This window comes from Pan troglodytes, chromosome 14 (assembly GCF_028858775.2).
Source record: "Pan troglodytes isolate AG18354 chromosome 14, NHGRI_mPanTro3-v2.0_pri, whole genome shotgun sequence".
Taxonomy (NCBI): domain Eukaryota; kingdom Metazoa; phylum Chordata; class Mammalia; order Primates; family Hominidae; genus Pan; species Pan troglodytes.
Genome location: NC_072412.2, coordinates 36,409,124 through 36,426,420, shown reverse-complemented (window position 1 = coordinate 36,426,420; position 17,297 = coordinate 36,409,124). Strand labels below are relative to the sequence as shown.

Below are 17,297 nucleotides of genomic sequence, written 5' to 3'. Positions count from 1 at the left end.
GAAATCTCCAAGCTGATCAGAAATTTATTGTATCACTAAACTTCAAATAGCCTTTATAAAACTCCAACATTTTTGGACATTTACATATTCCATGTTTTCACATTTCAAATGTACAAACACAATTTCATTTTTCTTACATACATAGATAGTCACCATAATCTTTCTCTGAAGTGTTTATATTTTCTGAATTCATTGCAGTTGTCATTGTGTGATATCTTGCTGACAAAGGTACTATGAGGGAGGCAAATTAGTCAAAATGTAAACAATACTGATTATTCTGAATAGGTGGCTCCATGTTAAGCAGGATGGTGTTAATTCAGGGAGATCATATGCCCTTATGCCTGGATTCTCCCAATGACAAATCACTGGAGGCCACGGAGTTTTAATCTCTTGAACCACAGGGATAATAAATAGTGTCAGGCAAGGCAGGTATGGTTACCATAAAGTATGGGTTTCTTTTCCTTTTTCAGTTTATACATATCAAAAGGCTGGGCTTAGGCAGCCATCATATTTTACTAGAAGAGTATTCATTCAAATTCTGTTAACCTACAGACAACTTTTAAATGCCTCATATTACACTAAACTTGGTAGAAGTGCTTAAGATGAAATGGAGCAATCAAAACCAATGTGACATGCCAAGTTACTTTTCCACAAAATTCTAGAATTGCATAGTATCTGTTGTAACAAATCTCTGTAATCCAGAGTCTCACACAATTGCACACCACAAAGTGAGGCAGACATCTGAAGAAGACATCCCCACCTTTTTGCTCTTTGCCTTAACTATGGCAGTGTATCTATTAGAGTGTGTTTACAAGTGACGGAAATCTTAATGACTTAGATCAGACATTTGACAAGTCCAGAAGTAGGCAGTATCAGTGTTGATTCAACCATTGAACAATGCCATCAGTAAACCTAGGCTCCTTCTGTACTTTGCTTCACCATCCTGAATATTTTGACTCCTTATCCTTAGATTTGTCTCCTCATGAGCATAAGATGGCTGCTGTAGAGCCAGATGTTATGATTGCATCCAAAAACAAAAGGCAACAAGTAGCCAGAGTGCTCTCCTTTCATAGCACTCTCCATATGTGTGTGTATTATAATATATAGAGAGAAAATGTTTCCCATAATCCCTAGATACTCAGATAGACTTATATCTCATTAATAAGAATTGGTCAAATGCTCATCATTAGAATGTCATTGGCAATTAGAACATCATTGACAGAGAAAAATAATATCATCTACTGATAAAAAAGGAAATTACCTTCCTGAGAACATTACTATCTGCCCAATACCTAAACCAATGTGGGTTTTGTCAAGAAAGAAGGATTGGGGCAATAGGCAATAGGTCAATAGGCAACAGTGACTGCCACTAGCACCTCGCTGTCCATAAATTCTTTATGAAAGTCCAAGTAATCCAAAACATCTTTAACACAAATGCTCTCTCCTCACTGTGAACATTCTTCATGGGTCTCTGCTTTCACAGTTCAGTTCTTGAATTTTCTATTTTCATTTTTTACCTGGGATAATTATCATTTCCAGATGATTTTCAAAATCAGTGCTTATGGATGATTATTGCCAAAATCTAATTTTTTCAAGCCTCCCTTCACAGTATTTTGGCCATCCCTGAGGTGCTTTTTGGAGTGCATACAAAATATGCCAACTGGTGGCATATAAGTATAAATAACAACCCTCAAATGAGAATACGAAAAATATTGGAATATTCAGTTATTTTTATTATAGCATAAAACACTGGCAAGAGTAAAACAAAAAATTAAGGAAAAATGTCTGCAAGCTTTTCCATTTTTAAAACACAAATATAAAGCACTGTAATAGTCACTGGCAATATAAAGGTAAAAAGAGACTTGGTTGTTTTCAAAGAATACAGTTTGAGGAACAGAGAAAATAATGAACTATTAGTTATAATATGCTGTAAAATCTGCTGTAATTGGAGTACCAATAAAATAATGTGTGAACACAGACAAAGGAATGGCTAAAAAAACAGGAGTAACTGGTAAAAATCAGCAGACAAAAAAAAATTGTTTTAATTCATTTTAATGCCAGAGTGAGGTACAAGAGAAAACAATGTACGTGGCAAGATGTATCTTAAGATCAGCCCAGGAAATAAGGAAAGTGGATCTGGAATGTAGGATGTTTTTTCTTTAAAAATATGGAAATAAATAATTTACAACAAAAATGCTGTAACATTAAATTCATTAAGTGTAATAAATTATATATTTCTTGTTCAAAAATGTTTATTGCATACCTACTCTGTGCTAACATTGTGGTAGATCTTCATCTATCACAACAGCAGGTAAGACAGACATGGCTCTCATGGAGATTACAGTCTAGCAAGGGAGTCAGGTCAGATCTTACATAAGCAAAAATAAGAAAGGGTGATCAGCATTGTAAGAAGATATATTGGTTAGGACACTTTTTTAGTTGTAAGTTAAACATACACACACACACACACACACACACACACACACAGAGGTTTGGCTTAAGCCAAAAATATATATATATATGGGGGACATGTAACGGCTCATACAACTGAAAAAATTTAAACATACATTTAACGCCAAGTGATGTTTGATAGACAAGTTTAAATGATGTCACCCCAAACTTTTTTCTTTGTCTCCATCCTCTGGCTCTCCTTCTCTGAAATGATGGCATTATCCAACTAGCTCTCACCTCATAGAGACAAGATAGCTATAGTAGCTGTAGCCTCATATCATCAAAATTTCAGGAACAGCAAAAGAGAGCCACTTTTCCAATAGGTTCCTCAAGAGCCCTGAGATTCACTCTGATTGTAGCTGCTTTGGTCTTATTAATAGATGCATTCTGAGCCAACAATCATAGTCTGGAGAATGTGATTGACTAATAAGCCAATATTTATGGCAATTGTCTCATGGAAACAGATACCACATTATGTCAGATCCAGCCAACACACTCACAATTATTTGTGTAGGCCTAGACTTAGACATCAATGTGTGCATGTTGTTGCTAAGCGTTGTGAGAAAATATGAACATCTTACTTTGAGAATAACTTCCTGGACCATTTCTTCTTTCCTATGTAACAAGGACTCATCTTAACAGAAATGTATTGACAATTACTGTATTTTCCCCTTTTTTTCACCTTTACACTTCAAACCACAAGAATCTAAATGAAGCATTCTACTATCAAAATGCCATAATCCAAGAATCGGGTTCTTCACCATAGCAGATGGTATTTAATATAAAGTATTATTTAACTATAATTTTGTTATGTGTTACAGTATTAAACATTTCTAGAACCTTATGACTGCCACACACTCTATAACTGGACAACTGTAAAAGCCACCATGTAACCCAAAGATATGACATTTGTTTTTTAATATCCATCTGAGAGAAAGGATTGGGAAGCCTATAATGGGAGATTCTTAGTGATAAGAGAAACCTGGCAGTGCCCAGACGGTCAAATAATTTAAGGGTCCCCAATATATATGATCAGCCCCAAAACCCAGACATAGTGAATGTCAAAAGACACCTGCAGAATAGAACTTGAAATTCCCTACGGATCACCAATTTGTCCCAAGGTTCATTTTACATTTGGGGAGAGGAAAGAAGGAGATAAGGAAAAGGAAAAAAATTCGTACAAAAGGAGAAAGAAGAAAGTCAAACACCTTGACACAAGGTGCTTAGTCCTCCAAGGTAGAAGTTTATAAATATTCATGTACATCAGGTCACCAGGGAAACACTTAAAATGCAGATTTTTGAGCCCTACTCCCAGACATTCTGATTCTGTATGTTTGGAAGGAGGCTAAGATACTATCTTTTTTTTTTTTTTTTTTTTTTTTGAGACAGAGTCTCATTCTGTTGCCCAGGCTGGAGTGCAGTGGTGCGATCTCGGCTCACTGCAACCTCTGCCTCCCAGGTTCAACCAATTCCCTGCCTCAGTCTTCCGAGTAGCTGGGATTACAGGCACCTGCCACCATGCCCAGCTAATTTTTTTATTTTTAGTGAAGACAGGGTTTCACTTTTTTGGCCAAGCTGATCTTGAACTCCTGACCTCGTGATCCACTCGCCTCAGCCTCCCAAATTTCTTTAGGGCTAAATCAAAAACTGGTCTAACTAATAAACCCAAAATTTTAAGAAGAACTACAATGCATTGTAAGAGTAGGGGAGAGTGGACTTACCAGTTCCATCCTTCATTCCAGAGTAAACGCTACCAGCTAGTTCAGTTCTGTTTTATAAATACAAGCCTGCAGAGAACAGAAAACGTGCATGAAGACCAGTTACTAGAGACATAGAGAGCAGAATTTATGATGAACACAAAGACTCCTGAAAACAAACACTGACACAATGGGGACATGGTGCATTTTTGAGGTGAAGACAGTGAGCAGGATTATATAAAACAAAGGGCTTAAATCTAGAAAGATTACTTGAAGGTCAGGCACAGATGTTTCTGGAACAGGCATCAGATCAGCACTATCTGCTCTACCTGTAAGCATTTTAGCAAATGTCCCTAACAAATCTGGAGCTTTGGTTGATTTCCAAAATGACTTCAGGGGATTTGGGAATGTCTGTAGAAGCAATGACTAGTAGGAAATTGTGGTCATCCACATCTCCCCATGCAGATCCAATTTCTGATTCATCGGGTTACATCATGTAATGTGACCAGAGAAAAGAGCAAAGTATAATAAGCAGTCAAACTACTGCTCATGCAAATACCTGTTCATTTTCGAATCTACTAGTAATCCAAGAAGTCTGCAGTGGCTTTATACTCTCCATTAATTTTTATACCCAGTCTATCCCCATAAAGTTGATTTCTGCTGGACCTGCAGAAATTTTCTGTACTATATATTTTCACAAAGCCCAAAAATCCATGGGTAATAACTGAAAATCTAAAAGATTTTATCTCTGAAACTTACAAAATGGCCTTATAAACATATTCAAAGACAGTTTTAACAATAATTCAGATACCCAGAAAAAAATTTTTATACTGTGATGATATATACTGTGTGTGTATAAACAGTATAGTAGTAACATATGTATATATTCAGTATATATGTGTGTGTGTGTGTATATATATATATATATACTCTTTTTTAATCAATGTTAATTTTAGAAGCAGCAGCAGAGGGCTAGAATCAATACAGCATAGTAATTAAAAGCAGATTTTGAATTGAACTTAAAAGTTCAACTCTGCTACCACTTTTGAGATTTGGTGTAAGTTGCTTAAATCTCTCAGCATCAATATTCACACTCTAACATGGACACAAAAATATCTACCTTACAGGATTATTGAGAGTATTAACAGACATAATGTGTGTAAAGCACTTAGCACAGTGACTATAACATAGCAGGCAATTACAATGATGATATTGATGAAATATTTAATTTTATTAAATCTTAGAAGTATCAACTCAAATCGTTTCAGATTTTATTCAAAAATGTGTTAGGTGACCTAAAAGCATGCTGTACTTCTTGTTTGTCACAAAATAAGGAGGCCAGAATGGCACAGAACAGCTTTTTACCTACTCTTAACTATAACCCATGGTGAAGATGTGAATTCTAAAACAGCCGCTATCCTAGGTGATGTTGAAAATCAAAGCATGTAACATTTTTACACATCCCAGAGTACTGTGTTCATTAGGATAAAACAACTAAAAACTAAAATTCACCTCTGAAAGGGCAACCAGAATACATACGAGTCTAGAAACGCTGCATATTTGAGAATGCTAGTTGTTCTCCAAAAATTATTCTGCTCGTCTATCATGTTGACAGGACACCTCATTTCAGCTGGGCATCTAGCGAGCCACAATAAAGACTCCCTTACAAGTAGATTTGGCCAAGTGACCTGGTTCTTCGGGTCAATAAGATGTAAGCAGATGTTCCTTGAGGTAGCTTCAGAAAACTTTCCTTAAAAGGTAGGCCAGGCATGGTGGCTCACGCCTGTAATCCCAGCACTTTGGGAGGCCGAGGCAGGCGGATCACTTGAGCCCAGGAATTTGAGAACAGTCTGGGCAACATGGTGAAACCCATCTCTACTAAAAATATAAAAACTGAGGTGGGAGAATCACCTGAGCCTGGGGAGGTCACAAGGCTGCAGTGAGCCATGATCACGCCACCCAGTGGCCTGAGTGACAGAGTGAAACCCAATCTCAAAAAAAAAAAAAAAAAACAGAAAGAAAACTTTCCTTAAAAGGCAGCTGATACATGATCTTCCCTTTCTTCATTCTCCTTTGCTTTTACTTGCTAGCTAGAATATGAATATGATGGCTAAAAAGAAAGCTGCCATTATGGGCCATGGGGTGTCTTTGGAAATGGAGGACATCCCAGAAAAACTGTAAGCTAGAAGAAATCTTAAGTCCTTACTGCTTTGTGAAGCAAAGCCACCACAACAGGGCTGATCTACATACCTACAAACCTTTGCCTTACACGGATCTCACTTTCTAACTTTTTTAAGTTACTGTCATTTTGGTATTCATCATTGCAACAATTATGTCAAATAAAAAATTTGGTATTAATATAAAATTTTTTTGGTATTTTGCCACCTTTAGGATATGATCTAGTATTTATTATAGTTATACACATTATTTTATTTATTCAAAATTTTTAAAATAATTTTTCTATATGTTTAATGATTCTTTTGATTCAGTGATTTATTTTATTTTATAAATTATATACTTAAGATATTTAACATCACAGATTGAACAATTTCAAATATTTTATGCTCCACAATCACCAGATTTTAACATAAAGGCTCAGAAACGTAAACGGTCGTTTGTCTGGGACACATAATTCTTGGGATGCCTTCTGGTAGAAAGAGAGAAAAATTCATGACATACTAATAATTCTCTAAAGTTTATTCTGTGCCTTCAACATGTTAGAAATTATTCTCCTCACTTTCTCTATAATTAACATTGTGATTTTATTTCTGGGTTTAATATAGAATGTGGAGGAATGTATTATTTACAGATCAAAAGAGATATTAATGAGAGAAAAATTACATTATCCCACCATTACTTTTTCTTTCTTCTCTCTCCTTGGCATGGGGCACACATGCTAGTCCGTTTTCACCATTAGCAAAAGATCCATTCAGGAGACCCTCTCTCCTGGCCTTTCATCCTGTAGTTTGGTTCATCCATGTCACAGCACTTCTCTGCAACTCCTTATACAATATTTTAATACTTTTAGTGTTCTGCATTTAATACTTTTACTGCTCTTCTCTAGCACTTTCACATATCTTTGTTCCTCCAAAAAATAATCTTTGTCACTTTCTAGACTTTGAGGATATCCACTTAGCACTTATTCTTCCCCACTAAAGGTTTGGAAAAATGACAGCCTAATGTTTTGGTCTGTTTCTATAGAACAACACTTTTATCTCATTTAATACTTTAAGTGTGCTTCTCTGACACTTTCAACATTAGGTTACATATTTCTTGAGTTTAACAGAATTTTCCAGTGGAAAATGAAGAAAGAAGGGAAACCATATTATGAAAGAAACAAATTGTTCAGCCAACTGATGCTTACTGTAGGAAAAACCAACCGCTGCTTAATTATATACACCTAAGGCGAAAGGAAACTTTCAAATAAGCACTCCACCCCTTTCAGTGTTTCTATGCTAATGGCAATGAAACAGTCAAGTGAGTCATATGTCTCTCTTTCTCCTTCATTACCAGGATCAGGGATTGACTGGAGAATTTGAAATGGAGAGTTGAACAGAGTAACATATTTTCCTAGGTCACATCCTACCACAATCACTGACCTAGTTCCTCCTCTTCCTAGCTCTATAACCTTGGATAGTGACTTAATCTTTCTCTGCTTCAGTGTCCTCATCTAAAAATTGGGACTACCATAGCACCTCTGAATTGAGTTATTATAAGGACTAATGAGACCATCTCTATAAAATAATTACCATGGTATTGGGTGCATATCAAGCTTGCAATAAACAGCTCTTCTTGCTTTTTGTCACTAGGATTTTGCCACCCTCTCACCAGGCCATGGTGGCAGCCATGAATGACACTGATGGTGTATTTGGATGCTTACTTATGAACATAAAAAACAATGCTTTGTATGCAGCCTATTTCCTAAAACTTTTTAAATACACCAAAATGATTTTTATTAAAATATGCATAAAATACATATTTTTAGCCCTTCACTCTTAGAATATAAAATTTCAATATTGACTGTATTATATCTTAAAGGAAGTGTCACACACCATCGATGTGTTTAGCACTGCTTGAGATATCTTGAAGAACGTAGCAGACATATGACAGAGCCTGTCTTCTAGAACTCACCTTATGCTAATATGCCCAATATATTTCCCAGCTTTTAACATCAAATGCACTATTAATACAACATAAGATTAAAGGATAAATTGTATTTGAGGAATTTCAAATATTTTTCAGGGCAGAAAAGGATAAGAGAATTCAAGATGTGAAGAAAGATTCTATGAAATATCTTGGTATTAAACTAAGCATTAAGGAATTCTTGACTAAACCTTGGCTGTTTCTTCAGATCAAAACCTGCCTCTGAATATGGGTTAGGTCATGCTTCTCTTGCACATTTTTATTCGTTGAAAAAATTTCTGAGCACTTTCATGCATCAAGAGTTGTGAAAGTCACTGGGAGTATAACATGAAACTGAGTACCTTTCTCTCACTGAAGAAAGCCTACAAGATTGCCTGTTCCTGATGTTAGTGCAGAATTGCAGAACAATTCTTCCACAAGCTTAGTCTGAAACGATTAGAAAAGTTGGAGAAAATACACCATGTATTTGTTTGAAGATAATAATTTGAGAATTCAAGATCATGAAGAGAAGGGAAGTGGAGCATAGTGCTTTTCCCTTCCAGGCATTTGTCAGGCTATAAGAAGAGCCAGGTAAAGAGGCCAAGAAGCAAAGCAGAAAACAGTGACCAAAACCCTGAAACTATGAGTTGAGTTGCGTTTTCAGCCTAATGAGCCTGAGGAGGAAAACATTGGAGTTCTGGGGCTCCCAAAAAAGACAGCCCCGATAAACAACCCAGACCTCTGGAAAAGACTTTGAAAGGACCAGACTGTAGGATTAAGAACAAAGCTCTTATAAAAATCCAGTGTTGAACGAGCTCAATCCTAGATTTGGTAAAGGTAATCTGCTCCCGCTCTAACTGCCAGGTAGATTAACATTAAGTCCTCCCTGGAGAAAAAGGCAAAACTCTACAAATTATCTCTGTATTTTTTCAGTCCTACCTGGCATTTAATTTACAAAATTATTAGGTATACCAGGAGAGAAAGAGTTAAATGTTCAGAAATCAAGAAAAAGTGTAAAAATAAAATACGGGAAGAGACTCCAGGTAATGTAGACTTTTGAGTTCTCACAGAAGGATGTTAAAATAAACGTCATTAACATTTTTTAAAAATAGATGGCAAGATAAACTGACCAAAAACTATAATCATTTAAAAATTCTATAATGAAAATGGCAAATATTAAAATTAAGAACTTTATTAAATAGATGAGAATTTCCAGATTAAATAAGAGAGAATTGGAACTGGAAAATAGGTCAATAGGTCAATTTGAAGTATCCAAACTAAATAACAGAGAAGGAGAAAAAAGATGGAAAATAAAGAAAAGGTGATAAGAAACTTACAGGACATGATTCAAAGATCTAACAGACAAGTTACTGAAACCCTAGAAGGAGAGGAGCTGGTAGGGCACAAGTATCCTAGTTGACATTGCTTGAGAATATTCCAAAACAACAAAGACTTCAATCCACAAATTCAAAAAGCTCTATCAAATCCAAGAAGGATAAATACAAAACAACATATCCAGTTTTGTATCATAGTAAAAATGCCAAAAACCAATGGCAAAAAGAAACATTTTTAACTAGCCAGAGGGGAAAAAAATAGTTAGTAGCTCCAAAGAATAAGGCTGACTTTCAACAGAAGTAATGAAAGCCAGCCGGGCATGGTGGCTCATGCTTGTAATCTCACCACTTTGGGAGGCCGAGGCAGGCAGATCACCTTAGGTCAGGAGTTTGAGACCAGCCTGGCCAACATGGTGATGCGCCGTCTCTACTAAAAAATGCAAAAATTAGCCGGGCATGGTGGCGGGCTCCTGCAGTCCCAGCTACTTGGGAGGCTGAAGCAGGAGAATAGCTTGAACCTGGGAGGCAGAGGCTGCAGTGAGCCAAGATCGTGCCACTGTACTCCAGCCTGTGTGATAGAGTGAGACTGTCTAAAAAAAAAAAAAAAAAAAAAAAGAATGGAGGCCATGAGATGATAGAAGAATGTGACTGATGTGCAGAAAAGCAAATGCTAACTTAGAGTTCTACATCTGGAGAAAATATTTTTCAAAAAGGAAAATAAAATAAAGATGTCTTTAGACAAACAAACATTGAGGAAAATCTATCTCCAGGAGAACTGCTCCAAAAAAGTATACTAAAGAGATTTCTTCGAGCAAAAGGAAAAATATCCTAGATGAAAGCATGGAAATTGAGAGACAAATGAACAACAATAGAGAGTAAAAATATACGAGTAAATCTAAATGACTATTTATTATATAAAAATAATATTAACTTCTTTGAATTTAAAATGTGTGTCATAAAATCACAAAAAGGATGGAAATACACTGTCCTAACATGATCTAGAAAGTAATAAAAATACTATTTTGGAGTAGATCTAATATGTCAAAAACATATGTATAATCTCTTAGCAACTAGGGTAGAAATTCTGTTGTATTTACTATTTTTTCTATTTTAATTGGATTTACTTTCCTAATTTTTTTCTAATTTGTTGAGATGAATATTTAAATCATTAATTTTATTCTTTTTTCCTTTCTAGTATACGCAGTTATAGCTATACATTTGCCTCTTTAGCTGTTTCCCACAAGTTTCAATATGTCCTATTTTCTCTTTTATTATTAGTTTATTTTTCTTTTTGAGACAGGGTCTCACTCTGTCATCCAGGCTGGAGTGAAGTGGAGTGATCTCGGCTCACTGCAGCCTTGAACTTCTGAGCTCAAATGATCCTCCCCACTCAGCTTCCTGAGTAGATGAGACTACTGGCATGTGCCACCACGCCTGGCCAAATTTTTTTACTTCTTATACAGATGAGGTCTCACTATGTTGCCCAGACTGGTCTCGAACTCCTGGGCTCAAGTAGTCCTCTGGTCTCATCCTCTCTCTCAGTCCCTTTGTGATTTTCCTCAATATCAAAGAGCCATCTTGCTCAAGAGCACGCCCTTCCTGAGGCAGTTCACATACAATAACTGATCATCCTGGAAGGCAATGAAACTGCCTTTGCAAAAATTATGACAGTAAGAAAAATCTGACATAGGAAAATTATGACAGTGAAACAAATCTGACCTAATCAATTTCATCTTGCTTCTAACCTCCAAGTGGCCCTTACTCATTCCTAGGCATAGGCCGAACTAACTATAGGAAGAATTAAGAGTTTAACTTTTAAACAAAGATAATAACAGCCCCTTCCTAAAACAAATCCCATCTTTGTTTGGGGACCAAAACTGCCTTTGTAAAACCAATAAATTGACCACAAGACTAGAAATTATGGCTCAGGAGTCATCCAGCCAGAGGCCACAAGATTTGTAACCTCCGCAATTGCTCCTGTGGATAACATCACTATGATAAAACCTAAGGTTGGTGTTCAAGACATTCTTAAGACCCTGCATTCTGTTGGACCAGCCAGTGCCACCCAGACCAATAAACTGGCTCCACCAGTCCTGTAATGCCACCCAGGAACTGAAGACAGAAGGAAGATTCCACTTTGACCCCCTGTGATTTATCCCTGACCCAATCAATCAGCATTCTCCATTCTGTAGGTCCCCACCCACCAAATTATCCTTTAAAAGCCCCAATCTCCAAATCTGGGGGAATTGATTTGAATAACAAACTGTGGTCTTCTTTTCAGCTGGCCCTGCATTTATTAAACTCTTTTACTATTGCAGTTCTGCTGTTCTGTCTCAGTAAATCGGCTCTGAGCAGTGCCTCAGAGTGACTGCAGCAACTCTGATCAGTTGACTGCAGCAACTCTGACAAGACTTATTTGCTTAGAAGTTTCCCTGGGGTTGACCAACGTTTTGTGACCACATTGTGACAGGCATGGAAACCTGGGCTTGAAAACAGCAAGGAATTTAGGATCTCAGACCCATCAGGATTAGCTATAAAGATAAGCTGAGACTGAAGGAAATCTGGAATAGAGAGTAGGGGTAGGAAGTGGAGGTTGAAGAGACAATGATATGGTTTGGATGTGTGTCCCCTCCAAATCTCATGTTGAAGTGTAATTCCCAGTGCTGGAGATAAGGCTCAGTAGGAGGTGTTTGGGTCATGGTGGTGGATCCCTTGTGAATGTCTTGGTGCTGCCCCTACAGTAACGAGTGAGTTCTCACTCTGATAGTTCATGTGAGATCTGGTTGTTTAAAAAAAGTGACACCTCCCCCATCTCTTTCTCTTGCTTCTGCTCTTGCCATTTGATGCACCTGCTCCCCCTTTGCCTTCTGCCATGATTGTAAGCTTCATGAGGCCTCATCAGAAGCAGATGCCAGTACCACACATCCTGTCTAACCTGCAGAACTGTGAGCAAATTAAACCTCTTTTCTTCATAAGTTACCCACCCTCAGATATTTCTTTACAGCAATGCAAAAATGGACTAACACAGACAATGAATACCAATTCCAGCCCAACACCATCTGCACTGTTGGGGGATACAGTTCTTCCTACTAAACTTCCTCTTCTAAGTTCAGGTCCACCAGAGTCCTGAAGGAGCTACTGCTTGAATTACATGAAGAAGTGGATTTGAGCAGCATAAAAGGTCTTGTGTGATGGATACACCACAGGGGGTAGACTATAGTGGACATAGAGATGCACCACCTAGATTCCACTCCAAAGAAGGTCTTATTGTCCTAGGGGCTGGGAGCTCCGGGAGCTCCTTAAAGATGTCAGCTGCAAAGAGCCACCTCACACGAGTGTGTACTTTTCCAAGGCAGTCCATGCCCAATGACTGATTGCTGCAGGAGCATAAAGGTCTGACCATTTCAGCCCATCAAGGGTCTTCTCTGAAGAGCTATATTTGCTCTAGAACACCTCATTGGGTTGGCTGAGTCTTTGTCACATTTACATTGCAGTTTGACTTCTTCATCTTCCCAATCCTGCCTCCTTTTCCTTCCTTCCGCAGGTGTTGACCCCTTATAAATAGCCTGTTCACCAAACCTTTTCTTAGCGGCTTCTGAAGTACTCTACCTATGATGATCATCGAAAAACACTGAATGGCCAGGCATGATGGCTCACGCCTCAGCACTTTGGGAGGCCAAGGCAGGCAGTTCACGTGAGGTCAGGAGTTTGAGAACAGCCTGGCCAGCATGGTGAAAACCCATTTCTACTAAAAATACAAAAATTAGCTGGGTGTGGTGGGAGGCACCTGTAATCCCAGCTACTCAGGAGGCAGAGGCAGGAGAATCGCTTGATCCCAGGAGGCAGAGGTTTCAGTGAGCTGAGATCGTGCCACTGCACTCCAGCCTGGGCGACAGAGCGAGACCCTGTCTCAAAAAAAAAAAAAAAAATCCCCAAATATCCAAGAACAAATCTAACAAAAGATGCATGAGGTCTCAAAAAATGCAAAATTGTATTAAGAAAAATTAAGGAAGATAAAGTAAATGAAGGGATAATTCATGTTCATGGACTGAAAGTCAATATTGCACAGATTCGTATTCTCCCCAAATTGACCTACAAATGAAATGTAATCCCAACAAATACCTCAGCAAGTTCTATTTGAAAAAAAATTTCGCTGGGTGCACTGGCTCACACCTGTAATCCCAGCACTTTGGGAGGCCAAGGCGGGTGGATCATGAGGTCGGGAGTTTGAGACCAGCCTGGCCAACATGGTGAAACCCCGTCCCCACTAAAAATACAAAAATTAGCCAGGCATGATATTGCGCATTTGTAATCCCAGCACTTTGGGAGGCCAAGGCGGGTGGATCATGAGGTCGGGAGTTTGAGACCAGCCTGGCCAACATGGTGAAACCCCGTCCCCACTAAAAATACAAAAATTAGCCAGGCATGATATTGCGCATCTGTAATCCCAGCTACTTGGGAGGCTGAGACAGGAGAATTGCTTGAACCCAGGAGGCGGAGGTTGCAATGAGCTGAGATCGCACCATTGCACTCCAGATCTGGGCTACAGAGCAAGACTCCGTCTCAGAAAAAAAAAAAAAAAAAAAAAAAAAAAAAAAAAAAATCATGCTGATTTTAACATTTATATGGAAAGTAAATACCTCCTCCCTCAATTGAAGAAGAACAAATTTGGGGAATCTACTTAATATAGGAAATCGTAACTTATAGAACCACAGCCATGAAAAGAATGTGGCAGTGGCAAAAAGATGGCTAAATAGAACAATGGAATAGAATAGAGTGTTCAGAAACACACAGATTGACGCTTGACTTATGACCAGGTGATGCTGAAGAGCAACAGGGGAAGAATGGTCATCTCAACATAAGGTTTTGAATCAATTCATTTGTATATGAAAAAAATGAAACTTATTACCTACCTCATCTCATACTCAAAAATCAATTCTACGTGGACCGTAGATATAAATATAAAAGATAAAAGAGTAAAGCTTCTAGAAGATAATATAGAGAAGTATATTTGTAACTTTGGTATAGGAAAAGGTCTCTTAAACAGGAAACACACACACACACACACACACGACTAATCACCTGTTCATCAAAAGACCCCATTATGACATTAGAAAGACACAGAATGGGAGAATCAACAAAGAATTTGATTCTATATAGTCAAAGGACAACTATAAGTCAATAAGAAATAGATAATCCCAATACAAAGCTAGGCAAAAAACTTGACAAATTATTTAAAAGAATTGGTTCATATGCAAATAAATGACCATTAAACATACGAAAAAGTGTACAACTTCATTAGTCATTAGGAAAAAGCACTTTACAATTATGAATGGTAAAACTGAAACTATCAGCAATACTAACTGTTGGTAAGCATCTAGAGAAACTGGAACTCTCATATATTGCTGATTGGAGCATGTGTTATGATTGCTTTGGAAAACCTTTCAGCAATATCTTCTATAGCTAAAATAAACATACCTCATGACCCAAAAATTCTACTTTTACTTTTATAGCTAACAAAAATGCACATATAAATTTTCATCAAAAACTATACACACATGATCACAGATGCCTGAGTTACAATAGTTCAAAACTGAAAACAACCCAGCTATCCATTCACAACAGAACGGATCAACAATTTTGCCATACTCATGCAACAGAACACTATGACAAAAAATAACAAGTTATGGCTACCTACAATAAAATGGATGCATCTCAGAACCTTAACTTTGAACAAAACCAAACCCTGAAAAAGTACAGACTGTATAATTTCATTTATATATACTTCAAAAGTATGCATGGAGATTGTTCAGGAAAAGGAGCATCAGGTAGTGACAATGAGGGGCACAGAAAGAATCCTGGGGTGCTGATATATGTCCCATTTCTTGACATGGGTAGTAGGAATATGAGGGTGTTTACTCTGTGAACATTTATGGAGCAGTACACATACGATCTGTGTACTTAACTTTTAAAAAATAATAAGTTGCATGCCTAGTACAATACTAGATAAAAGGAAACATTTATCTATTGATTTAATTTGTGGACTTCACTTGTCATACCCACAGTGTATCAAAAGAATGGGAGATCTGGGCACAGGAACAAAATATAAAAACCAGAACATTGTTCTCACACCTGTGTAAAGTCAGACCCAAACGTCTGTGCCAAAATCACTACACCCTTGGCACAGCTATGTGTATGCCCATGTGCCACTTTGTAGAAGAACTCACAATCACTTTGCAGAAGAAAACATTGCTCTCTGAGGCTGCAGGCCCAAACACAAAATTCTGTTTCTAAGATAACATCCTGTACCATACCTTATGCTTTACTTTGGCAACTGAACTGGAATAGTCATTGCCTCTCTTATTTTTAATTGGGGGGCTTCTCAGTGCTACATTTATGAGTTTCTTGTTTTTTTAAGTGGATAAAGCTGACCCACACCACAGCCCTAAATACTTTTACTAGTACAAGTACTATCCACTGCAGACACGTTCTTCACAGAGTAAAAATCTGTCTTCTCGATACTTTTGTCTGGCCAAAAAGACATCCTGCCAGGTTTATAGTGAAAGATCAGAGTTTGCTGACAACAGCGTGAGGAATATTTCCCATCCAGGGATGACTGACTTCTGACAGGAGTTGCAGGTTTGGCAAGACATCACGTGGATCAGGCCAAACCAAACACTGAGTGGAAAACTCCACTCAAACAGTGTACCATGGGCGCAGGCCCCCTGTGGCCAGCCCACGTGTGCAACCTACTCTGATTAGTAGTGAAACAGCAGTCTAACAGTACTGCACATACTGTACAGAGGATGTGCCTCAGCCAGGTGGAGGCAAGGAGACAAGACGGCTGGGACAACATCCCAGGCCTAATCAGAAGAGTACACTCTGAGTTTTTCCAGGAACTCGTAATGCCAGAGATATTTAATCATGGCTTTAAGGAAATATTTTAAGCATAAATGGCTTTTGTGACCCATATGTCTAAATATTTTCCCTTTTAGGCCAGAAGAGAAGGCACCTTGTCTTCACATCTCTACAAAGTGGAGAAAAAATAAAAAGAGAAAACTTAACTCACAAAATGTACCCTACCAGATCCACCATCTATTCTTGCCTTTGTTCTTCAATTGCAAATTCAGTAGTTAGAAACCGAGTTTCTATACACCTTGCATAGTGACAAGTACATGATTCATAGCCAATTATTGAATATTTATTCACACAATCTTTAAGTCTTCTTTGGTTAATTTATTTCAAATGCTACTATGTGGCATTTACTCATTATGTCTAAAACTGGAAAACATGAGCATGCCTGTACGTGGCAAATGCAGAGCAAGATATTCTCCCAAAACAGACGGGAAATCACTTTACATATAGCATATTACAGTAGACTTCATGGAGCACCTGAGCATGCCAAAAGATCCTATAAGTGGAAAGAAAGGTTAATTATTAAAATTCTGTGAACTTCAAAGATTTGGGAAGCTATATAAATACGATTACTCATGTCACACATACTAACATTTCTGTCTTACAATGGCTATTTACATTCAATTTACAAAAAGATACATATTTTCTGACACAAAAAATCTTGTTACTGAAACAACATATTCTTTCCAAATAAATGTATTGAGGTTCTATACAATACATTAAATAAAATAAAATCCTATCTGATCTATGTCTTATCATGCAAAGAATAAGGGAGAGC

At 37.6% G+C, this 17,297-nt stretch overlaps 1 long non-coding RNA gene across 2 annotated transcripts in view; it reads right to left on the bottom strand.

Annotated features, from left to right (window-relative positions):
- The window catches only part of LOC134808122 (uncharacterized), a 204,946-nt gene that overhangs the window by 40,885 nt on the left and 146,764 nt on the right, over positions 1-17,297 (bottom strand). For both annotated transcript variants that reach the window (XR_010150437.1, XR_010150438.1), the window contains exon 2: positions 4,173-4,238. This is a non-coding gene — a long non-coding RNA (uncharacterized LOC134808122). The remainder of the gene's footprint in view (positions 1-4,172; positions 4,239-17,297) is intronic.